This window comes from Entelurus aequoreus, linkage group LG26 (assembly GCF_033978785.1).
Source record: "Entelurus aequoreus isolate RoL-2023_Sb linkage group LG26, RoL_Eaeq_v1.1, whole genome shotgun sequence".
NCBI lineage: Eukaryota > Metazoa > Chordata > Actinopteri > Syngnathiformes > Syngnathidae > Entelurus > Entelurus aequoreus.
The window spans coordinates 14683520-14710234 of NC_084756.1; the positions used below are offsets into that span (position 1 = coordinate 14683520).

Consider the following 26715-nt stretch of genomic DNA (forward strand, 5'->3'; position numbering starts at 1 on the left):
TTTTTCAACTTGCTAACATTCAAACTGTGAAAGCAACATTCATTTTGGGCTCCGGACTGAGGAAAGCATTTTCCCACAAAGTAACGCTGCTTTGGACTTTCTGGCCCCTGACAAACATCTGTGCATCCAACAATGAAGGGAGGGACAGCATGTCTTGTTTGGGACCCGACTGGGAGTTGATACCAATTTGGATCACACCTGTGTGGAAATGCAATGTGGCTGTGTTGGAACCATCACATTGTGGCTGTGTTGGAACCATCACATTGTGGCTGTGTTGGAACCATCACATAGTGGCTGTGTTGGAACCATCACATAGTGGCTGTGTTGGAACCATCACATGGTGGCTGTGTTGGAACCATCACATAGTGGCTGTGTTGGAACCATCACATTGTGGCTGTGTTGGAACCATCACATAGTGGCTGTGTTGGAACCATCACATAGTGGCTGTGTTGGAACCATCACATGGTGGCTGTGTTGGAACCATCACATAGTGGCTGTGTTGGAACCATCACATTGTGGCTGTGTTGGAACCATCACATTGTGGCTGTGTTGGAACCATCACATTATGGCTGTGTTGGAACCATCACATGGTGGCTGTGTTGGAACCATCACATTGTGGCTGTGTTGGAACCATCGCATTGTGGCTGTGTTGGAACCATCACATTGTGGCTGTGTTGGAACCATCACATTGTGGCTGTGTTGGAACCATCACATTGTGGCTGTGTTGGAACCATCACATGGTGGCTGTGTTGGAACCATCACATAGTGGCTGTGTTGGAACCATCACATTGTGGCTGTGTTGGAACCATCACATAGTGGCTGTGTTGGAACCATCACATTGTGGCTGTGTTGGAACCATCACATAGTGGCTGTGTTGGAACCATCACATAGTGGCTTTGTTGGAACCATCACATAGTGGCTGTGTTGGAACCACACATAGTGGCTGTGTTGGAACCATCACGTTGTGGCTGTGTTGGAACCATCACATAGTGGCTGTGTTGGAACCATCACATGGTGGCTGTGTTGGAACCATCACATTGTGGCTGTGTTGGAACCGTCACATTGTGGCTGTGTTGGAACCGTCACATTGTGGCTGTGTTGGAACCATCACATTGTGGCTGTGTTGGAACCATCACATTGTGGCTGTGTTGGAACCATCACATGGTGTCTGTGTTGGAACCATCACATAGTGGCTGTGTTGGAACCATCACATAGTGGCTGTGTTGGAACCATCACATTGTGGCTGTGTTGGAACCATCACATTGTGGCTGTGTTGGAACGATCACATTATGGCTGTGTTGGAACCATCACATGGTGGCTGTGTTGGAACCATCACATGGTGGCTGTGTTGGAACCATCACATGGTGGCTGTGTTGGAACCATCACATTGTGGCTGTGTTGGAACCATCACATTGTGGCTGTGTTGGAACCATCACATTGTGGCTGTGTTGGAACCATCACATTGTGGCTGTGTTGGAACCATCACATTGTGGCTGTGTTGGAACCATCACATTGTGGCTGTGTTGGAACCATCACATGGTGGCTGTGTTGGAACCATCACATAGTGGCTGTGTTGGAACCATCACTAGTGGCTGTGTTGGAACCATCACATGGTGGCTGTGTTGGAACCATCACATGGTGGCTGTGTTGGAACCATCACATTGTGGCTGTGTTGGAACCATCACATTGTGGCTGTGTTGGAACCATCACGTTGTGGCTGTGTTGGAACCATCACATAGTGGCTGTGTTGGAACCATCACATGGTGGCTGTGTTGGAACCATCACATAGTGGCTGTGTTGGAACCATCACATGGTGGCTGTGTTGGAACCATCACATAGTGGCTGTGTTGCATCATTTCCCATGATGCATTGTTGACTAACCCTACAGCTTGTTACATTTCCCATGATGCATTGTTGACTAACCCTACAGCTTGTTACATTTCCCATGATGCATTGTTGACTAACCCTCCAGCTTGTTACATTTCCCATGATGCATTGTTGACTAACCCTACAGCTTGTTACATTTCCCATGATGCATTGTTGACTAACCCTACAGCCTGTTACATTTCCCATGATGCATTGTTGACTAACCCTACAGCTTGTTACATTTCCCATGATGCATTGTTGACTAACCCTACAGCTTGTTACATTTCCCATGATGCATTGTTGACTAACCCTACAGCCTGTTACATTTCCCATGATGCATTGTTGACTAACCCTACAGCTTGTTACATTTCCCATGATGCATTGTTGACTAACCCTACAGCTTGTTACATTTCCCATGATGCATTGTTGACTAACCCTACAGCCTGTTACATTTCCCATGATGCATTGTTGACTAACCCTCCAGCTTGTTACATCTCATAATGTTGGAGTGTTTGCACGTAAGCAAAGTCACGTTGCCAGTCGGCAACTTTAGGGCCGCTACCTTGAGTGTGAGAACATCCACGGGTGTAAATAAATGTGAATCCATGTGTGCTCCTCCATGTCCAGGGAGTGCACAAGAAGTCCCTGGACCACAATAGCAGCTGACATTGTGGGGAATGAGTCTTCTTTATTGTGCTCCGCTAGCATAAACGTCATCACACTCCAAGCATCGGGATGAAGACTCGCTCTCACCAGAGCACTCGTCTCTCCGCCCGCTTTTGTTTGGCGGTCTCGTCGCCGAGGTCGTTTGCCGCGGCATCATTATTTTGCACATGTGCACCAGCTCGGAGACGCTCAGCACTAGAGGGCCTATTGAGAGTCAGTGGCCATGTTGCCATGGATACGATAACCCCGCTGTTATTTGTACATCAGAGCATGTGTGAATTGTCGTGTTAACAGGACCGGCTTCTGGAGTGTTCCATAACTATTAACTGTGGCTTTGTGGGCGTACGAATGGCGTTTTATGAACGGGAGTTTGTGGAGACCATTACCTCACCATAACATCACAGTGTGGCTTTTACCAGCTTCCCTCCAGCTCTTTTACCATGTCATAGTTTCACTTTGCTGTCACTCTTCAAGATATATTGCTCTTTTCTTCCATTTGCTCTTTTGTGACCTTTTCCAGGCTTGTGACGATGGCAAGAAATGATGGCCCTGTGGACAAACCCTGTTTCCATATGAGCTGGGAAATGGTGTTAGATGTAAATATAAACGGAATACAATGATTTGCAAATCCTTTTCAAGCCATATTCAGTTGAATATGCTACAAAGACAACATATTTCATGTTCAAACTCATAAACTTTATTTATTTTTGCAAATAATAATTAAGTTATAATTTCATGGCTGCAACACGTGCCAAAGTAGTTGGGAAAGGGCATGTTCACCACTGTGTTACATGGCCTTTCCTTTTAACAACACTCAGTAAAGGTTTGGGAAGTGAGGAGACACATTTTTGAAGTGGAATTCTTTCCCATTCTTGCTTGATGTACAGCTTAAGTTGTTCAACAGTCTCCCTTCTCATATTTTAGCCTTCACACATTTTCAATGTCTGGACTACAGGCAGGCCAGTCTAGTACCCGCACTCTTTTACTATGAAGCCACGTTGATGTAACACGTGGCTTGGCATTGTCTTGCTGAAATAAGCAGGGGCGTCCATGGTAACGTTGCTTGGATGGCAACATATGTTGCTCCAAAAGCTGCATGTACCTTTCAGCATTAATGGTGCCTTCACAGATGTGTAAGTTACCCATGTCTTGGCCACTAATACACCCCCATACCATCACACATGCTGCCTTTTACACTTTCACCCAAGAACAATCCGGATGGTTCTTTTCCTCTTTGGTCCGGAGGACACGACGTCCACAGTTTCCAAAAACAATTTGAAATGTGGACTCGTCAGACCACAGAACACTTTTCCTCTTTGCATCAGTCCATCTTAGATGAGCTCAGGCCCAGCGAAGCTGACGGCGTTTCTGGGTGTTGTTGATAAACGGTTTTGGCCTTGCATAGGAGAGTTTTAACTTGCACTTACAGATGTAGCGACCAAATGTAGTTACTGACAGTGAGTTTCTGAAGTGTTCCTGAGCCCATGTGGTGATATCCTTTACACACACTTGTTGATGCAGTACAACCTGAGGGATGGAAGGTCACGGGCTTAGCTTTTTACGTGCAGTGATTTCTCCACATTCTCTGAACCCTTTGATGATATTACGGAGCGTAGATGGTGAAATCCCTCAATTCCTTGCAATAGCTGCTTGAGAAAGGTTGTTCTTAAACTGTTCAACAATTTGCTCAGGCATTTGTTGACAAAGTGGTGACCCTCGCCCCATCCTTGTTTGTGAATGACTGAGCATTTCATGGAATCTACTTTTATACCCAATCATGGCACCCACCTGTTCCCAATTAGCCTGCACACCTGTGGGATGTTCCAAATAAGTGTTTGATGAGCATTCCTCAACTTTATCAGTATTTATTGCCACCTTTCACAACTTCTTTGTCACGTGTTGCTGCCATCAAATTCTAAAGTCAATGATTATTTGCAAAAATAAAGTTTATGAGTTTAAACATGAAATATGTTGTCTTTGTAGCATATTCAACTGAATATGGCTTGAAAAGGATTTGCAAATCATTGTATTCCGTTTATATTTACATCTAACACCATTTCCCAACTCATATGGAAACGGGGTTTGTACACTGCACACCACATCGGATTTTTTTTTTGCCCTCAAGTTGTCTGTGATTATGTTTTGTTTTAGTCATGTTCGGTTTTGTTTTTGGACTTTTTGTGCACTTTTATTTGTCACCATAGCAACCATTAGTGTCACCTGGTTGACATTGTCATGTCACGCACCTGTTTTCACTGATCATGTCACTATTTAAACTTGTCATTTTCTGTTGTTCTTTGTGGCGACATCACATTCCCACTCCTGCCACTCAGTTCACGCTCATACTTATGAGCCATGCTGCTCTTTTTTATGCCCCTCTTCTCATGCCAAGTAAGTTTCTGTTTAATCGTTGTTGTGCCCTTGTGCAAGTCTTTTGTTTTGTCACAGTCAAGTTTTTACCTCCGCTGTGAGCGCTTTTTGTTTGTACTTTTTTTTTAGTTTGAATTAAAATGTACTTAAATCCACGTCTCGCACGCGCCAATTTTCCGTTGCCTTCAGGGAGAACAAACCACGCCAAGGACCAAGTCCTGACACAAGTGACACACATCGTGTATTTCTTGCTGGTTCAAACGCTCCAAATCAGATTTTTTCACAACAGGTCCAGTATGAAACGTGGCTATGAAAATAAAAGACTTGCTCAAAGGCAAAAAACAATGAACAAGAAACAAAAACTTACTTGGCATGGAACTGTGAACATGGCATGAAGAAGAGTGATCATAAAGTGTGATGTCGCCAGGCAGACTAACGGGAAACGATGGACTCGAATAATACAGACATGATTGACAACAGGTGAGTGAGTCAGAACGTGAAAACAGGTGCGTGACATGACAGGTGAAAACTAATGGGTTGCTATGGTGACAAAACAAACAAAAGTGCACAAAGGGTCCAAAAACAAAACAGCACATGGCCAAACAAAAACATGATCAACACAAACATGACAGAAAAGGTTCAGAGAATGTGGAGAAATCCCTGCAGGTAAGCCATGATATTACACACCTTGGATCCCTCAGGTGGTACTGCAGCAAAAAGAGACATCAGTGTGTAAAGGATATCACCACACTTCAGAAACCCACTGTCAGTAACTACAGTTGGTCGCTACATCTGTAAGTGCAAGTTAAAACTCTCCTATGCAAAGCCAAAGCCATTTATCAACAACACCCAGAAACGCTTCGCTGGGCCTGAGCTCATCTAAGATGGACTGATACAAAGTGGAAAAGTGTTCTGTGGTCTGACGAGTCCACATTTCAAATTGTTTTTGGAAACTGTGGACGTCGTGTCCTCCGGACCAAAGAGGAAAAGAACCATCCGGATTGTTCTAGGGTGAAAGTGTAACAGGCAGCATGTGTGATGGTATGGGGGTGTATTAGTGGCCAAGACATGTTCTAGGGTGAAAGTGTAAAAGGCAGCATGTGTGATGGTATGGGGGTGTATTAGTGGCCAAGACATGGGTAACTTACACATCTGTGAAGGCACCATTAATGCTGAAAGGTACATACAGCTTTTGGAGCAACATATGTTGTTACCATGGACGCCCCTGCTTATTTCAGCAAGACAATACCAAGCCAGGTGTTACAACAGCGTGGCTTCATAGTAAAAGAGTGCGGGTACTAGACTGGCCTGCCTGTAGTCCAGACATTGAAAATGTTTGAAGGCTAAAATATGAGAAGGGAGACTGTTGAACAACTTAAGCTGTACATCAAGCAAGAATGGGAAAGAATTCCACTTCAAAAATGTGTCTCCTCACTTCCCAAACCTTTACTGAGTGTTGTTCAAAGGAAAGGCCATGTAACACACTGGTAAAAATGCCTTTTTTGCAATGTGTTGCTGCCATTAAATTCTAACTTCATGATTATTTGCAAAAAAGAAGAACGTTTCTCAGTGTGAACATGAAATATCTTGTCTTTGCAGTCTATTCAATTGAATAGAAGTTAAGTTAAAGTTAAGTTAAAGTACCAATGATTGTCACTTGAAAAGGATTTGTTGTCTTCTCTTTTTATTTACCATTTACACAACTTCACTGCTTTTGTACATGTGGACAGTAGTACTAGTCATAGTTAAGCATGGGGAGTACATATCCTTAACCAAGTCATTTAACAGAATCAATGGGGTAGTCTTTAGGGATGTCCGATAATGGCTTTTTGCCGATATCCGATATTCCGATATTGTCCAACTCTTTAATTACCGATACCGATATCAACCGATACCGATATCAACCGATATATACAGTCGTGGAATTAACACATTATTATGCCTAATTTGGACAACCAGGTACGGTGAAGATAAGGTACTTTTAAAAAAAAATTATAAAATAAAATAAGATAAATAAATTAAAAACATTTTCTTGAATAAAAAAGAAAGTACAACAATATAAAAACAGTTACATAGAAACTAGTAATGAATGAAAATGAGTAAAATGAAGTGTTAAAGGTTAGTACTATTAGTGGAGCAGCAGCACGCACAATCATGTGTGCTTACGGACTGTATCCCTTGCAGACTGTATTGATATATATTGATATATAATGTAGGAAGCAGAATATTAATGACATAAAAAACAACCCTTTTGTGTGAATGAGGAGGGAGGTTTTTGGGTTGGTGCATTAATTGTAAGTGTATCTTGTGTTTTTTATGTTGATTTAATTTAAAAAAAAAAAACAAACAAAAAAAAAAAAACGATACCGATAATAAAAAAAATGATACCGATCATTTCCGATATTACATTTTAACGCATTTATCGTCCGATAATATCGGCAGGCCGATATTATCGGACATCCCTAGTAGTCTTTGTTATTTTAGGTTGATAATAATGCTAGTTGCTAAATAATCTGTCTTTCTCATCAACATAAGTTTAATGTCAACCATCTTGGCCTTACTATAGCTTTATATTCAATTATTTATTCTTTTCTTCCTCTGGTGCAATGCCAACTTGTACAATAGCTGTCATAGTACAGTGTAGTACAGTGTAGTACGGTGTAGTACGGTGTAGTACAGTGTAGTACGTTGTAGTACAGTGTAGTACGGTGTAGTACAGTGTAGTACAGTGTAGTAAAGTGTAGTACGGTGTAGTACGGTGTAGTACCGTGTAGTACGCTGCTATGAAGTAGAAGAACAAGTACAATAGCGAGATCACAATGTTGTGTGTGTGATTACTGCTAAGTTGTAATTGAAGCTGAGCTTCCTTGTCGGGAGTGTCTTATTTACACTGCTGCTTTAATCAGGTCTCCCAGTATTGATCTCCATGGAAATGTGGCCCACAAATAAATGTAGTGCTGCTTCCAACACCGGTCCTGGGTGGCTTTGTACTTTTAGTGCACGCCACTTTATCTTTAAAACTTCAACACAATTCAGGGTGTTTGCTTAATGCGATGGTGCCGGAACATTCAATAGCCATCACTGTTTTATCGACTCGGCCCTCGGGTGGAGAGTCCATCCACGAGCAAGAAGCTGCACACTCAGAGAGGAGACACCAGCTCACTGCTTTCATGGAAATGTGTCCAATAGCTTCTTCTATTATTTCTTCTGTTTGTACATTCATGAACCAGCTCGTAAAAAAAACTCTATAGTCAAACACCAGTGGCTGATTTTGACACAAGATTTTGGGGAGATCAGGTCTCTAAAGGCACATAAAAAAGTACAACAGCCAAAAGCAGTGAAGTTGTCACATTGTGTAAATGGTAAATAAAAAGAGAATACAACAAATCTTTTTCTACTTATATTCAATTGAATAGACTACAAAGACAAGATATTTCATGTTCACACTGAGAAACTTTTTTATTTTTTGCAAATATTAGCTCATTTGGAATTTGATGGCTGCGACATGTTTCAAAAAAGCTGGCACAAGTGGCAAAAAAGAGTGAGAAAGTTGAGTAATGCTCATCAAAGACTTATTTCATCTGTTTTTAATGTAACCTTGCTGCTGCCCTCTTGGCCAGGTCTCCCTTGGAAAAGAGATCTTTGATCTCAATGGGATTTTACCTGGTTAAATAAAGGCTAATAATAATAATAATAATAATTTGGAACATCCCACAGGTGAACAGGCTAATTGGGAACAGGTGGTTGCCATGATTGGCTATAAAAGTAGCTTCCATGAAATGCTCAGTCGTTCACAAACAAGGACGGGGCGAGGGTCACCACTTTGTCAACAAATGCCTGAGCAAATTCTTTAAGAACAACATTTCTCAACAAGGAATTTAGGGATTTCACCATCTACGCTCCGTAATATCATCAAAAGGTTCAGAGAATCTGGAGAAATCACTGCAGGTAAGCCATGATATTACACACCTTGGATCCCTCAGGCGGTAATGCATCAAAAAGCCACATCAGTGTGTAAAGGATATCACCACATGGGCTCAGGAACACTTCAGAAACCCACTGTCAGTAACTACAGTTGGTCGCTACATCTGTAAGTGCAAGTTAAAACTCTCCCATGCAAAGCCAAAGCCATTTATCAACAACACCCAGAAACACCGCCGGCTTCGCTGGGCCTGAGCTCATCTAAGATGGACTGATACAAAGTGGAAAAGTGTTCTGTGGTCTGACGAGTCCACATTTCAACTTGTTTTTGGAAACTGTGGACGTCGTGTCCTCCGGACCAAAGAGGAATAGAACCATCCGGATTGTTCTAGGGTCAAAGTGTAAAAGGCAGCATGTGTGATGGTATGGGGGTGTATTAGTGGCCAAGACATGGGTAACTTACACATCTGTGAAGGCACCATTAATGCTGAAATGTACATACAGCTTTTGGAGCAACATATGTTGTTATCATGGACGCCCCTGCTTATTTCAGCAAGACAATGCCAAGCCACATGTTACAACAGCGTGGCTTCATAGTAAAAGAGTGTGGGTACTAGACTGGCCTGCCTGTAGTCCAGACCTGTCTCCCATTGAAAATAAATAGCACAAGGGAGACCCCCAGACTGTTGAACAACTTAAAAGTACCAATGATTGTCACACACACACTAAGTGTGGTGAGATTATCCTCTGCATCAAGCAAGAATGGGAATTAATTCCCCCTGAAAAGCTTCAAAAATGTGTCCCCTTCAGTTCCCAAACCTTTACTGAGTGTTGTAAAAAGGAAAGGCCATGTAACACAGTGGTGAACATGCCTTTTTTGCAATGTGTTGCTGCCATTACATTCTAACTTCATGATTATTTGCAAAAAAATACCAAAGTTTGTCAGTGTGAACATGAAATATCTTGTCTTTCAGTCTATTCAATTGAATATAAGTTGAAAAGGATTTGTTGTATTCTCTTTTTATTTACCATTTACACAACGTGACAACTTCACTGCTTTTGGCTTTTGAATAATTCATGCAGTTGTTTCAGTAGTGTGAAGTTCATATTTTGTCTCGTTATTTGCCTGTTAAACAACACCAATTTGACAAGTAATTTATAGTATTACAAATGTGATGTAATATCATTGAGTTTTGCAGTGTGTGTGTGTTCTAGAAAAGAAGGTAACTGGAGCCAAACGTTACGTGGGAATGACTTGTTTTCATCATGTTGCATTTATCCATGTGTAAAACTAGTTTTCTTCTGAAAAACAAACAAGAATGTAAACGGGTAATTGCATTCATTTGAAATATGAGCCGCTGAAGAAGTGAGCAATCAAACAGATAAGGAAAGCTAACGTCCCCGACCAAACCAGCCAGCAGCGCCATACTGTGTTTGAAATATTGGCATCCCTCTCGGAGCATTTAATGACCTGTGCACGTTGTTTTGCTTCTTTTTTTTTTGAGCTGTTCAAATGTCAATTTGCAGATATCTCACTTTGACAGGCCACGGTGACACAGATTTTAAAAAAAGAGAGAGAACACTCGGAGTGTCTTGGAGTGTGAGAGCAAACACTGATTCATTCTCCTGGAGTGATTATGAAGCTGCCAGAGGATGTCGCTTATTGTGATACGTGTCAAAAATAAACAGTTACATCTCCCACGTGACACGGCCGAGCTGATGAGCGCCGCCTCGCATGAGTCGGCCCCTCGCGTGATCTCGCCGCGTTCAGCGTGTAATTTGTCACCAGTGGAGAAAACACACACAAAGGGAAGAAGCTTCGGTCTCATTAAGTCACTGCTGAAAATAGAAAAACGTGTAAATAACAAAGAGGCTTCCTTCTCTGGCTGTGGCATACACACTTTGTTGTTGTATTGCGAGACTTGTAATCAACACTATTGTCAACACAATCTCACAGTACTGTGGAAAGTGCTCAAAAAGTGATTTTTTTATAATACCGTATTTTTCAGAGTATAAGTCGCACCGGAGTATAAGTCGCACCGGAGTATAAGTCGCACCGGCCGGAAATACATAATAAAGAAAGAACAAAACATATATAAGTCGCACTGGAGTATAAGTCGCACCGGAGTATAAGTTGCACCGGCTGGAAATGCATAATAAAGAAACAACAAAACATATATAAGCCGCACTGGAGTATAAGTCGCACCGGAGTATAAGTCGCACCGGCAGGAAATGCATAATAAAGAAAGAACAAAACATATATAAGTCGCACTGGAGCATAAGTCGCACCGGCCGGAAATGCATAATAAAGAAAGAACAAAACATATACAAGTCGCACTGGAGTATAAGTCGCACCGGAGTATAAGTCGCACCGGCTGGAAATACATAATAAAGAAAGAACAAAACATATATAAGTCGCACCGGAGTATAAGTCGCACCGGCAGGAAATGCATAATAAAGAAAGAACAAAACATATATAAGTCGCACTGGAGCATAAGTCGCACCGGAGTATAAGTCGCACCGGCCGGAAATGCATAATAAAGAAAGAACAAAACATATACAAGTCGCACCGGAGTATAAGTCGCACCGGCCGGAAATGCATAATAAGGAAAGAACAAAACATATATAAGTCGCACTGGAGTATAAGTCGCACCGGAGTATAAGTCGCACCGGCCGGAAATGCATAATAAAGAAAGAACAAAACATATATAAGTCGCACTGGAGTATAAGTCGCACTGGAGCATAAGTCGCACCGGAGTATAAGTCGCACCGGCCGGAAATGCATAATAAAGAAAGAACAAAACACATATAAGTCGCACTGGAGTATAAGTCGCACCGGAGTATAAGTCGCACCGGCCGGAAATGCATAACAAAGAAAGAACAAAACATATATAAGTCGCACTGGAGTATAAGTCGCACCGGAGTACAAGTCGCACCGGCCGGAAATGCATAATAAAGAAAGAACAAAGCATATATAAGTCGCACTGGAGTATAAGTCGCACCGGAGTATAAGTCGCACCGGAGTATAAGTCGCACCGGCTGGAAATGCATAATAAAGAAAGAACAAAACATATCTAAGTCGCACTGGAGTATAAGTCGCACTGGAGTATAAGCCGCACCGGAGTATAAGTCGCACCGGCCGGAAATGCATAATAAAGAAAGAACAAAACATATATAAGCCGCACTGGAGTATAAGTCGCACCGGAGTATAAGTCGCACCGGCCGGAAATGCATAAAAAAGAAAGAACAAAACATATATAAGTCGCACTGAAGTATAAGTCGCACCGGAGTATAAGTTGCACCGGCCGGAAATGCATAATAAAGAAAGAACAAAACATATATAAGCCGCACTGGAGTATAAGTCGCACCGGAGTATAAGTCGCACCGGCCGGAAATGCATAATAAAGAAAGAACAAAACATATATAAGTCGCACTGGAGTATAAGTCGCACCGGAGTATAAGTCGCACCGGCCGAAAATGCATAATAAAGAAAGAACAAAACATATATAAGTCGCACTGGAGTATAAGTCGCACCGGAGTATAAGTTGCACCGGCCGGAAATGCATAATAAAGAAAGAACAAAACATATATAAGTCGCACTGGAGTATAAGTCGCACCGGAGTATAAGTCGCACCGGAGTATAAGTCGCACCGGCCGGAAATGCATAATAAAGAAAGAACAAAACATATATAGGTCGCACTGGAGTATAAGTCGCATTTTTTGGGGAAATGTATTTGATAAAAGCCAACAGCAAGAATAGACATTTGAAAGGCAATTTCAAATGTCTAAAGAATAGTGAACAACAGGCTGAATAAGTGTACGTTATATGAGGCATAAATAACCAACTGCTATGTTAACCTCACATATTATGGTAAGAGTCATTCAAATAACTATAACATATAGAACATGCTATACGTTTACTGTCACTCCTAATCGCTAAATCCCATGAAATCTTATATTATTTTTGATATATACCGTAAAATAAATAATAATAATAATAATAATAATAATGTAGCCGAGTATTCTGGGTTCGCATATTATGTGTACTGATATAATATAATAATACAATAATAAATGGGAGTCATAAGAGCAGGTCCGGTCTCCACCACTTCTTTAATGTTAACTCTCCTTTTTGTCTCTCTCCACACCTTCTTCCACAACCACCTTTATAGACCTCTTACGTCACAGCCCTACGGCAACTCTGGAGGGACAAAACTCCTCCTTACCTAACATTATCTGCTAATTTGGGACATCCTGAAAAGTTTGTTACAATAATAATACTTTCATTTACCCTAACTTAACTTTATACCAAAAGCACTGCTTTGGAAATCATTTGTCCCCCTTTCAGAGATCCCATTTAGTTCCCCTTAAACATCCTCATGTTGCACAATGAAATGTAAGCATAGGATGAAGGGTGCATTCCTGGAACTTTCTCTAGTAACAGCATTCCATGATTAATATCAATAAATTAACATTAATAATACATGACAGTAAAATAAGCACACGTATGACTGAGGAGTCATAGTGTAACTTTGTGTGGTGTTTGAGTTGTCCAACTTTTTGTGTGGCCATAAACGCACCAGTGGTTTAGTGCTGTGCGTGTTGGTGACGGATGACAAGTTGGTTGTGGCCTGGTTTGTACGGCAGAAAATGACTAGTTTTTCGAGATAGAATTGTTTTACATTATCTGGTAATTTGGGACATCCTGAAAAGTTTGTTACATACGTCCCCCCCTCAATTAGAAACGTCCCCGTTTCGTCACAAACAAAATAGGTAACAAACAAGGGGAAATAGAACAGAGAGAAAAAAAAATCACAATCTTAATGCACACAACAAATCAACAATATTTTAACTGATCCACAAAGTATTGCATAAGATAGCACCCTGGCCCCTCAAAACATGCAAAAACGTGCAGATGTGAAGGAGGTCGGTCCAATCGCCCACTGCGAGATAGTTCAGTTGTGCGCAGGAGGTCGGTCCAATCGCCCACTGCGAGATAGTTCAGTTGTGCGCAGGAGGTCGCCCCAGTCGCCCCCTGCGAGATAGTTCAGTTGTGCGCAGGAGGTCGCCCCAGTCGCCCCCGGCGAGATAGTTCAGTTGTGCGCAGGAGGTCTGTCCAATCGCCCACTGCGAGATAGTTCAGTTGTGCGCAGGAGGTCGCCCCAGTCGCCCCCTGCGAGATAGTTCAGTTGTGCGCAGGAGGTCGGTCCAATCGCCCCCTGCGAGATAGTTCAGTTGTGCGCAGGAGGTCGCCCCAGTCGCCCCCTGCGAGATAGTTCAGTTGTGCGCAGGAGGTCGCCCCAGTCGCCCCCTGCGAGATAGTTCAGTTGTGCGCAGGAGGTCGCCCCAGTCGCCCACTGCGAGATAGTTCAGTTGTGCGCAGGAGGTCGCCCCAGTCGCCCCCTGCGAGATCGTTCGATTGTGACGCGCCATCATGCCATCAGACTTGGGGATATAGGCAGTGAAGGAATCAATAAAGTACCATCTGGTGGTGCTGGCAGAGTCTCTGGAAGGGACAACCACCCCGGGACCCCTACCCCCCCACATGGGACTTACGGGCCACTCCAAAATGTCCATGACCCACCCTCCTGAGGGGCCGACAAACCTGTGACCACCCCATGGGAACTTCTGGGCCACTCCAGAATATCCATGGTTACCCTCTGGAAGGGGGCAACAATTCTGGGACCCGCCCACGGGGACTTATGGGCAACTCCAGAATGTCCATGGCCACCCTCTGGAGGGGCCGACAAATCTGGGACCCACCCACGGGGACGTCAAGGGCACCGGCGGGTCCGAGACGCTCCGCACTGCTCACACCAGCGTCGGATGTCTCCCAGCATGAAGAGCCAGCAGCAAGACCACCGGCTCACATCCGCAGCACACACCTCCAAGCTCTCCCCCGGAGCACGCACATGCGCCGATAGGCGGGCGCCGATAGGCGGGCCCCGAAGCGGTCCATCAATTGTCTCTGTCCAGCTGAAAAATTCTGGCACCGTCGCTGGTGAAGGGAGCTGTTAAGTCCATTTTTGACATTCATGCCGTGTGAGTGTCTGTCAAACAGCGTCTTGCCGAGCTTAAAAGATAGATAGTACTTTATTGATTCCTTCAGGAGAGTTCCCTCAGGGTCGTCGTCACCACACCACGTGTCCGCAAAATAGCCAGGAAGCTTAGCAGCTAACTGAAAACTCACGAGTCCCGTGTAACACTTTCTTCTTTTCTTTTTTTGTTTTTTGAACACAGCAGTTAAAATCCCACCGCTGCCACCAATGTAGCCGAGTATTCTGGGTTCGCATATTATGTGTACTGATATAATATAATAATACAATAATAAATGGGAGTCATAAGAGCAGGTCCGGTCCCCACCACTTCTTTAATGTTAACTCTCCTTTTTCTCTCTCTCCACACCTTCTTCCACAACCACCTTTATAGACCTCTTACGTCACAGCCCTACGGAAACTCTGGAGGGACAAAACTCCTCCTTACCTAACATTATCTGCTAATTTGGGACATCCTGAAAAGTTTGTTACAATAATAATACTTTCATTTAACCTAACTTAACTTTATACCAAAAGCACTGCTTTGGAAATCATTTGTCCCCCTTTCAGAGATCACATTTAGTTGCCCTTAAACATCCTCATGTTGCACAATGAAATGTAAGCATAGGATGAAGTGTGCATTCCTGGAACTTTCTCTAGTAACAGCATTCCATGATTAATATCAATAAATTAACATTAATAATAAATGAAAGTAGAATAAGCACACGTATGACTGAGGAGTCATAGTGTAACTTTGTGTGGTGTTTGAGTTGTCCAACTTTTTGTGTGGCCATAAACGCACCAGTGGTTTAGTGGTATGCGTGTTGGTGACGGATGACAAGTTGGTTTGTACGGCAGAAAATGACTCGTTTTTCGAGATAGAAGTGTTTTACTCATGTTTTTGGTGTGGTTATGTCCGAATATAAACAGTTTTGCTCAATAAAGTGATGGATATAATTCCTGGCCATGAAGCATCCCGATAGACGTTACAATAATTGAACGGTGTTGACGAACACCGTTAGGGCCGCTTGTTGTCACTGTCACTCAGAGTTGCATTGCAAAATTACACAGAATAAATGTGTTTATTTTGTTTAGAATTCAGATGGGATTTGATTTGGTGCGTGGCATATATTTGCTGCGCGCAGAGGACGCTTGAGCAGTGCGCAATTGCACAGGCGCGCACCTTAGAGGGAACGTTGCTTGGCAGTCCATGTCTTGTTGGAAACACGCCATTCCTCATCAACTTTTCTCTTTTAGCGTCTCGGGTGTAAAGCGTGCATCACTTGTCGCTGTGCACCTTCACTCACAGGCTACACACGGACATACGCACATAAATAACACTTTTCAAAATAAAAGCAGCACAGTTGTATTGCGCGCACGACATAGATGTTTTTTCAACTTTATTTTGTAATTTGTGATTGCTGCTGTTCACATTCACTCACAATCACGCACGCACGCGCATACGTCCACACGGAAGTAATACAAATAACGCTTTTCAAAACAAAAGCAGCACCGTTGTATTGCACACTCGACATAGATAATTTTTTTAATTTATTTATTTTTAATTTATGATTGGCCTCACGCGGACCAGACAGGGACGTACAAAGGGCCGGATGTGGCCCGCGGGCCGCAGAATGCCCAGGTCTGGTCTAGTCTCTTACATGAATGAGATCAATAATATTATTTGATATTTTACGCTAATGTGCTCATAATTTCACACATAAGTCGCTCCTGAGTATGAGTCGCACCCCCGGCCAAACTATGAAAAAAACTGTGACTTATAGTCCAAAAAATACAGTACTAATAATGAATAATAATAACACACAACATACTTTACAATGGCAGACGAAACATACTTAAGAGACATTGTTATTTAAGAGTTTAAATTAGGGCTGAAAAATGGTTGAGATATCTAATCGCAATTAATCACACTTTGTTCATAGTTAACTCAAAATGAATCGCAGATAGATATCATTTTTCATCTTTAATAAGTGAACCCCAGACGGATAATTTTCAGGTTTTAACCCCGTGAACGGACAATTCATTTGCTTCGATGAAATGTGTTTTAAACATTATATTCTTTTAAACAGATGAAAACATTTTAAAGTTGGTGTCTTGCCAGATTTTGTATTTTGTAGAAATACATAATTTGTATTGCTGCTGTAGGAGCACTTGCATTGTTTGATATACTTTTAACGCTTAATATTTCCCATTGAAGTATTATCTTGATATTATTTGTATTTCTTAAACACACGTTTGCTACGAGTGTTTCGAAAAACACCAACTCGGCGAGTCTAAATATAAGGAATCAAATTTGAGCAAAATCTAAAAGAGTTAAGTTTTTACCAAAAGACAACAATCATAAATAAATCTTTCAGCACGTACACAATGTTGACATCTATAGTTATATTTTGATAAACAATCATAAATGAATCTTTCAGCACGTACACAATGTTGACATCTATAGTTATATTTTGATAAACAATCATAAATGAATCTTTCAGCACGTACACAATGTTGACATCTATAGTTATATTTTGATAAACAATCATAAATGAATCTTTCAGCACATACACAATGTTGACATCTATAGTTATATTTTGATAAACAATCATAAATGAATCTTTCAGCACGTACACAATGTTGACATCTATAGTTATATTTTGATAAACAATCATAAATGAATCTTTCAGCACGTACACAATGTTGACATCTATAGTTATATTTTGATAAACAATCATAAATGAATCTTTCAGCACGTACACAATGTTGACATCTATAGTTATATTTTGATAAACAATCATAAATGAATCTTTCAGCACGTACACAATGTTGACATCTATAGTTATATTTTGATAAACAATCATAAATTAATCTTTCAGCACGTACACAATGTTGACATCTATAGTTATATTTTGATAAACAATCATAAATGAATCTTTCAGCACGTACACAATGTTGACATCTATAGTTATATTTTGATAAACAATCATAAATGAATCTATCAGCACGTACACAATGTTGACATCTATAGTTATATTTTGATAAACAATCATAAATGAATCTTTCAGCACATACACAATGTTGACATCTATAGTTATATTTTGATAAACAATCATAAATGAATCTTTCAGCACGTACACAATGTTGACATCTAGAGTTATATTTTGATAAACAATCATAAATGAATCTTTCAGCACGTACACAATGCTGACATCTATAGTTATATTTTGATAAACAATCATAAATAAATCTTTCAGCACGTACACAATGTTGACATCTATAGTTATATTTTTGATAATGTAGGCCACTTAATATCTCTTAAGACCAAGTGATGCAACATGTCGATCATGTCGCCAATTATCATCGTACAAACTCGATAGTTCATACCAAAAAAAGATAATTGCTATCATCTGGAAAGGTAAATAAGTTTGTTTGTTTAAAGCAACTGTTTAAACTAAGGAAGAATAAATGCAGATATGAATGGTGCACTATGTAAATGTATTTATGGGTGTCTTATTGATGTACTGTACATAATGTGCAGTGTACTCGGAGTCTCAGTGTGGTTTTGGTGCCAAGAGATCTACTATAGTTATGGTGTTCACCTTGATACAACTACAAGAGAAGTGCAGAGAACAACATGTCCCCCTGTACATCGCCTTCATCCACCTCACCAAAGCATTTGACCTGGTCGGTAGGGATGGACTTTTCAAGGCTTGGCTTCTTCATTGGCTGCCCACCCAAAGTCAAGAGCTTGACCGAGTCCTTCCACACAGATATGAAGGGGACAGTACATTTCAACGACAACTCATCCGAACCTTTTCAGCATCAATAGCGACGTCAAACAAGCCAGCCCCACCCCACCCCCCCGTCCCCCCCGTCCCCCCCCGTCCCCCGTCCCCCGTCCCCGTCTCTGGGCCAAGACCAAAACTTGTGGTCATAGCAACACACACAGAGCAACAATTACAGTCCCTGGTGATCCACTTCTCCCAGGCCTGCAAGAACTTTGGCTTAACAATCAACCTCAAGAAGAGCAAGGTCCTTGCACAGGAGTCAGAGTCACAGCCAGCCATCTACATCGACGACTACCAACTCGACGTCGTCCAGCAGTTCACATACCTCGGCTCCACAGTCACCGACAACCTCTCCCTTGACGCTGAGGTTGACAAAAGAATCGGGAAGGCAGCCACCACACTTGCTTTGGACGAACCCCGAGCTGACTGTTGTGACCAAGATGGTAATGTACAACACCTGTGTCGTCAGCGAAACCTGGACAACTTATGCAAGACAGGAGAAACCTCTCAACACTTTCCACATGAGAAGCCTACGACGCAACCTAGGCATATCTTGGCAGGACAGGGTGACCAATGCCGAAGTCCTATCCCGCGCCAGTCTCCCCAGTATGTACACCCTGATAAGACATCGCAGACTCCGCTGGCTGGGTCATGTTCACCGCATGGACGACGGAAGAATCCCCAAGAATATTCTCTATGGGGAGCTGAAGTCGGAAAGGAGGAAGATTGCTGAAAAGAGACATGAAGGCTGTTGGTATGAATACAAACTCTTGGGAAAACACTGCAGCCAACCGATCCGAGTGGAAGAGAACCCTGACCCAACATCTGAGGGCATGGGAGGAGAAACTGAGGCAGACAACAGCAGACAAGCGAACCCACAGGAAGGACCTTCAGGAGCGCCAGCACTCCTACAGACCAGACACCCTTCATCGCTGTGACCTCTGCGCCAAAGACTGCCAGACCCGCATCGGTCTCTTCAGTCACAGACGACACAGTTCCAGTCGAGCGGTCAGCCAAGACCTTGCAGGTGTTGAAGGATAGCTGAGCAGCCTTTTTAATTAATATAATGTACATATGTGCCTAGTGCGCTATATTATTGCAAAGACTTTCAAAATGTGCACTTAATTCTTACTGTACTTACTGTCACCAAGTTGTGAGCAACTCAATGACTTGCAGTTCAATTAAACATTTAAACAAATGTTCCTGCATGAAATTCTGACTACCAAATTGCATTTGTATCCAAATATTCCGGTGGGTTTTTTTTAAGCAAATTGCATTCATGCACGCATCTAATAACCTATAATTAATCATAGTTCATAAGTGTGATAAATCTGATTAAAAAATGCATCACTTGACAGCTGGAGTAAAAAGCCACATAAACAATGACATGTTAGACGTAACTATCAGTGTTTGTTTATACATAATATTACTTTATAGATGGATCGACAAATAGATTCTGCGCTGATCTCGAGAAAAAATTCCAATATAAAGTATAGATTGATAGATAGATAGATAAATAGATAGATAGATAGTACTTTATTAATTCCTTCAGGAGAGTTCCCTCAGGAAAATTAATATTTGTAAAAGTATAACATTCATTTAAAAAAAACAATAAACATACAAAATAAAGATAAGGTAAAAAATAATTTTGTTTTGAAGAAACAGAAGATACAGTAATATTATAGTAGCTAAAGTAGAGTATAGTAGCTTTTCCCCAAGATGGCGCCGCTGTAGTGGCTGCTGGTGGCAGGAGCTCTGTGCTCTCTTTTGTGTTCCTGATGTTTCCCTCTTCTTTTCATGGGTTTTTTGTTTTCTTGCCTTTTGGTTGGGGACCCTTTGGGACTGTGTGGCAAGGGGTGGCACCTTCGTGACTTCTGCGGTGCTTGTTTGTGGACTTCTGGATCTGCCTCCCGGGAGCCTTTTGGCCGTGGAGACCAGCTGCTGGGTCTTTTCCACACAAGAGTCCGTTTGGAGAGACTGGAGGAGATGTGGATGAAGAGACAGGACTGCAGAGTTTGGAGAGACTGGAGGAGATGTGGAAGAAGAGACAGGACTGCAGAGTTTGGAGAGACTGGAGGAGATGCGGATGAAGAGACAGGACTGCAGAGTTTGGAGAGACAGGAGCAGATGTGGATGAAGAGACAGGACTGCAGAGTTTGGAGAGACTGGAGGAGATGCGGATGAAGAGACAGGACTGCAGAGTTTGGAGAGACTGGAGGAGATGTGGATGAAGAGACAGGACTGCAGAGTTTGGAGAGACTGGAGGAGATGTGGATGAAGAGACAGGACTGCAGAGTTTGGAGAGACTGGAGGAGATGTGGAAGAAGAGACAGGACTGCAGAGTTTGGAGAGACTGGAGGAGATGCGGATGAAGAGACAGGACTGCAGAGTTTGGAGAGACAGGAGCAGATGTGGATGAAGAGACAGGACTGCAGAGTTTGGAGAGACTGGAGGAGATGCGGATGAAGAGACAGGACTGCAGAGTTTGGAGAGACTGGAGGAGATGTGGATGAAGAGACAGGACTGCAGAGTTTGGAGAGACTGGAGGAGATGTGGATGAAGAGACAGGACTGCAGAGTTTGGAGAGACTGGAGGAGATGTGGATGAAGAGACAGGACTGCAGAGTTTGGAGAGACTGGAGGAGATGTGGAAGAAGAGACAGGACTGCAGAGTTTGGAGAGACTGGAGGAGATGCGGATGAAGAGACAGGACTGCAGAGTTTGGAGAGACTGGAGGAGATGTGGATGAAGAGACAGGACTGCAGAGTTTGGAGAGACTGGAGGAGATGTGGATGAAGAGACAGGACTGCAGAGTTTGGAGAGACTGGAGGAGATGTGGATGAAGAGACAGGACTGCAGAGCTGGTGCTGAGCGCCGGGACGGACAAGCTTCACCGTGTCTTGGCTGAATGAGCAGGTATCGGACACCTCGGTCTCCTTGGACGCATCCTCGCTCATCCGTGCGGACTGGACACTGGCCGAGAGTTAGTGGGCGGCCGAGGGCGGAGTCGGCTCTCTTGGTTGCTTTGTTGGGTCTGCTCCTGTCTCTGGCCGTGCTCCCCCAACCACAGCAGACCATGGCGTGGACCACCGCAGAGGCCACCACAGTGTATATGGGTGCTGAAATTATGTTTTTGTTTGGTTGCTTGTCTATCGTGTGCGCGCAATATATATTATTGGTTAATAATTTGTTGTTTTACTTTTGTAGCAGTGTGTAGAAATGGAGTGGCAGCTGGTTGCATCAGCTCTGCTCTTTTAATGTCTTTTGTGTTCTCTGATATTTCCCTCTTACACACATGTTGATGTGTGCTATGGCTATGAGGTTTCTTTTCCCCCCCTTGGCCTCAGTCTGGACCCCCTCTCCAGGGGCCCAGACTTAGACTGAATATATGTTTTTCTCCCCAGCGTTTACCTGTTTCTCACCTTTGTTGTAAGGGGCGCCGAAAGTTGGCAGACCCATCAGCGATCCTGTTCTGTCTCCCTGTAATGTTTGATCCTGTTCTGTCTCGCTGTAATGTTTGATCCTGTTCTGTCTCGCTGTAATGTTTGATCCTGTTCTGTCTCGCTGTAATGTTTGTCTGATCTTGAATGGGATTGTGCTGAAATTCCTAATCCTAATTAATAAAGTACTTCTGATTCTGATTGTAAACCATGACTTGACAACTTAAACAAAGCTAATTGGTCATAACACAACACGCATTCTTCAAAATGGATTCCCTTCTTGTTCGCCACAATGCAATTGCATTTTGCAATTCGCTGTGTTTTCTTTGAAGACGCCTGGACCAGGCGGGTCTTGAAGGACAGGTGAGCAGCGTCGCTCCAGTCCAGGTCCTTTGTGCCGCCCACAAATTAAAGCAAGCAGGCCGCATTGAATCCCTAGAGACGGAGACTATGACTACAGGGTGATGTTAATAAACTCTGAGGGCTGCCTCTTGGAATGATACGCTTTTCATTGTTATTGAAACATCCAGCAGAGCAGCGCAGCCAGGAGGCTGTCGATCATGCTTATTGTCACCATTATCAACATCCACTATCATCCTGTTTGCTTCTAAATAGCAGCTGCTATCAGCAAGTCCATTGTCATCCGCCATCTGCGAGCCTATTTTCAAAGTGTTTACGTGCGGCCGGACATATTAGATCCACCTCTGCTGGGAAGAGAGGTGACAGTACATCGTAGGGACGGAAACAAACAAATCTTAATAAACTACAAACCCCGTTTCCATATGAGATGGGAAATGGTGTTAGATGTAAATATAAACAGAATACAATGATTTGCAAATCTTTTTCAAGCCATATTCAGTTGAATATGCTACAAAGACAACATATTTCATGTTCAAACTCATAAACTTTATTTTTTAAATAATGATTAACTTAGAATTTCATGGCTGCAACACGTGCCAAAGTAGTTGGGAAAGGGCATGTTCACCACTGTGTTACATGGCCTTTCCTTTTAACAACACTCAGTAAAGGTTTGGGAAGTGAGGAGACACATTTTTGAAGTGGAATTCTTTCCCATTCTTGCTTGATGTACAGCTTAAGTTGTTCAACAGTCCGGGGGTCTCCCTTCTCATATTTTAGGTGCCACACATTTTCAATGTCTGGACTACAGGCAGGCCAGTCTAGTACCCGCACTCTTTTACTATGAAGCCACATTGATGTAACACGTGGCTTGGCATTGTCTTGCTGAAATAAGCAGGGGCGTCCATGGTAACGTTGCTTGGATGGCAACATATGTTGCTCCAAAAGCTGTATGTACCTTTCAGCATTAATGGTGCCTTCACAGATGTGTACGTTACCCATGTCTTGGCCACTAATACACCCCCATACCATCACACATGCTGCCTTTTACACTTTGCGCCTAGAACAATCCGGATGGTTCTTTTCCTCTTTGGTCCGGAGGACACGACGTCCACAGTTTCCAAAAACAATTTGAAATGTGGACTCGTCAGACCACAGAACACTTTTCCACTTTGTATCAGTCCATCTTAGATGAGCTCAGGCCCAGCGAAGCCGACGGCGTTCCTGGGTGTTGTTGATAAACGGTTTTCACCTTGCATAGGAGAGTTTTAACTTGCACTTACAGATGTAGCGACCAACTGTAGTTACTGACAGTGGGTTTCTGAAGTGTTCCTGAGCCCATGTGGTGATATCCTTTACACACTGATGTGGCTTGTTGATGCAGTACAGCCTGAGGGATGGAAGGTCACGGGCTTAGCTGCTTACGTGCAGTGATTTCTCCACATTCTCTGAACCCTTTGATGATATTACGGAGCGTAGATGGTGAAATCCCTAAATTCCGTGCAATAGCTGCTTGAGAAAGGTTGTTCTTAAACTGTTCAACAATTTGCTCAGGCATTTGTTGACAAAGTGGTGACCCTCGCCCCATCCTTGTTTGTGAATGACTGAGCATTTCATGGAATCTACTTTTGTACCCAATCATGGCACCCACCTGTTCCCAATTAGCCTGCACACCTGTGGGATGTTCCAAATTAGTGTTTGATGAGCATTCCTCAACTTTATCAGTATTTATTGCCACCTTTCCCAACTTCTTTGTCACGTGTTGCTGCCATCAAATTCTAAAGTTAATGATTATTTGCAAAAATAATTTTTTTTTATGAGTTTGAACATGAAATATGTTGTCTTTGTAGCATATTCAACTGAATATGGCTTGAAAAGGATTTGCAAATCATTGTATTCCGTTTATATTTACATATAACACAATTTCCCAACACTTATGGAAACGGGGTTTGTAAGTTGCAATAAATGTATGTTAGGGCTGGCCAACGATTACATGTTTTAATCGCGATTAATCACATTTTGTTCATAGTTGACGCAAAATGAATCGCAGATAGAAGGTTTTATCATTAAGTGTATCTTAGACAGGTCATTGTCACGTTTTTAATACCATTAGTTTGCTTAATTCAAATGTTTATTTTTTAAATATTATGCTCAAAACAAAAAAGGACATAAACCAAAGGGGTCTCAAAAAATAAAAGATATACCGAAGGAATCTGTCCTGTCCAGTCACTCAGACAAATCATATTGTTGATGTAGATGATCAATAAACAAATAATAAATCCAATAAATAGCGACAAAAACAGCTCTGTTTCCAAACGTAAAAATGAAGGAAATGAGTGTGAAGGAACGTGCTGAGAAGAAGTGGATCTATATTCATTAGGGGTGTCTTATTTGGAACCAATCTTAATCAATTAAAAAAATAATAATAACAATGTTTTTTTTAAATTTATTTTTAATAATCCTTCCTGTCTAGCAACTCAGACAAATCATGCTGTTGATGTAGATGATCTTTGTCTGCTGTACAGGTTTACTTTAGAAAAGAGAAGTGTTGGATTGTGTTACTTTTGTGTTTCTGGCTATAAATAGAAAAATCAAATGTTCATTCTGCAAAGCAAACCTGTCGTCTTTTCCACGAGTCAAGTCTTGTTGCCTTATTTGGTATTTGACTTTGTTAAATGTTTGGATATCATTTTATTAAATAAAACCGGTTTTCTTTTAAGTAATATAAAACAATATCAGAGCTGTTTGTCTATTTTATGGAGGAATGTAATTAATCATAGAACTGGCACGCACATTTATTACAAAAGTATTGAATTTAGATTGAGAATACTTTTGAATCGAGAATAGATTCTGAATTGAATCGCTATCCCAAATAATCTAATCGAATTGTGCAGTGCCAAAAGATTCACAGTCCTGCTATCCATTGACTGAAATAAATAAATGAGTGAAAAACATGTAGCACTCTACAACTTGCACCACACTTTCGCAGAAAGAGTCAACAAAAGGCTATAATGCTAGCCAAGGGAAACTAATATGATTTCTTAACAGCAAACATTTATCCATAAAAAACATTTAGAAGTAGCTCGCAAAAGACACCATCGGAATCCTGTCAAGCGGTGCGTCATGGGAGACGCCGGAGGTTGTTTTCATTTTGAGGATCCAGACGAACGAGGTAGCAGCGTGAGGTAAATAGGAGTATTTATTAATAAACAAACAAAAATGAGAGCAGCGAGGAAGTGCTCTGCCCGGACAGAATATGAAGAAAACAAACTGAAACCCAGCAAAACATTCACAGGAAATGTGGAGCAGACGGCGTCCACAAAGTAGTGCGTATTTGGGCTTAGCCTCAAAGGGATCCTCTGTCGTCCAGTGAAACGATAACAACAACAATGTCCCGACCACAAAGGTAGGAAAGGGATCAACTTAAATAGTCTTGATTGCAAACAGGTGAGGGGAAATGCTCCAGGACAGAAGTGAAGAAGCCACGGGAAAACACCAACAAAACCCGAAAAGCCGCCAAAGTGAAAGCACAGGACAAGAACTAAAACACTCAACACCGGAGAACACTAACAAAACGCAACTTTTGGCACTGTAAAACTACTGTAGTTGTCCGTAGTACATTCTGTTGGATTGTTTTTCATACAATAGTTGTTGTCCAGATTTTCGTATTTAAAAATGTTACGTGTTAAAATGCTGGTGCCGTTTGGGGGCCCAGGGGAGAAAAATTGAATTTCAATGAATTTCAGTGGGCGATATTGACTTGAGATGCGAGTACTTTGGGTTAAGAGTTCTGTCACAGAACTAATTGAACTTGCTAGCTGAGGTAACACTGGACTGTATTCGAATTGTCATATGTTCTTTACAAGAACAACTGTGGTATTAGACACAAAAAAAGTGTCGAGTTGAGTTATCTTCAAAAAAGAACACGTAGTATCATCGACCTTGTCACGGCGCGGGCTCGAACCCGTTTTTCCCCGGCAGCTGGGTCCAACAAGAGGGAGCGGCATAAAGACCAGCGGACCCAAGGAACCTTTGCCAGAACGTAGCCTATCTTCCCAGGAAGCATCACGTCTGGCATTCCCTCCCTTCTTCTTTGCTCGCCTTCTCTGCGCTTCCCTTGTTCCCTAGTTCATGTCCCGCAGTGTCTTCCCCGTCGCCTGTGATCGTGTTTTGCCTCACGACATCCATCCGGATCTCTGACTGCCTCCCTCGATCCTTGACCCCTGCTCGGACACGGACATCGTTGCCTCTCTGCACCCCTCGACTG

The 26715-nt window shown here is 42.3% G+C and overlaps 1 protein-coding gene across 3 annotated transcripts in view; it reads right to left on the bottom strand.

Moving 5' to 3' along the window:
* The window catches only part of igsf21a (immunoglobin superfamily, member 21a), a 490857-nt gene that overhangs the window by 62088 nt on the left and 402054 nt on the right, over window positions 1-26715 (bottom strand). The window lies entirely within an intron of this gene.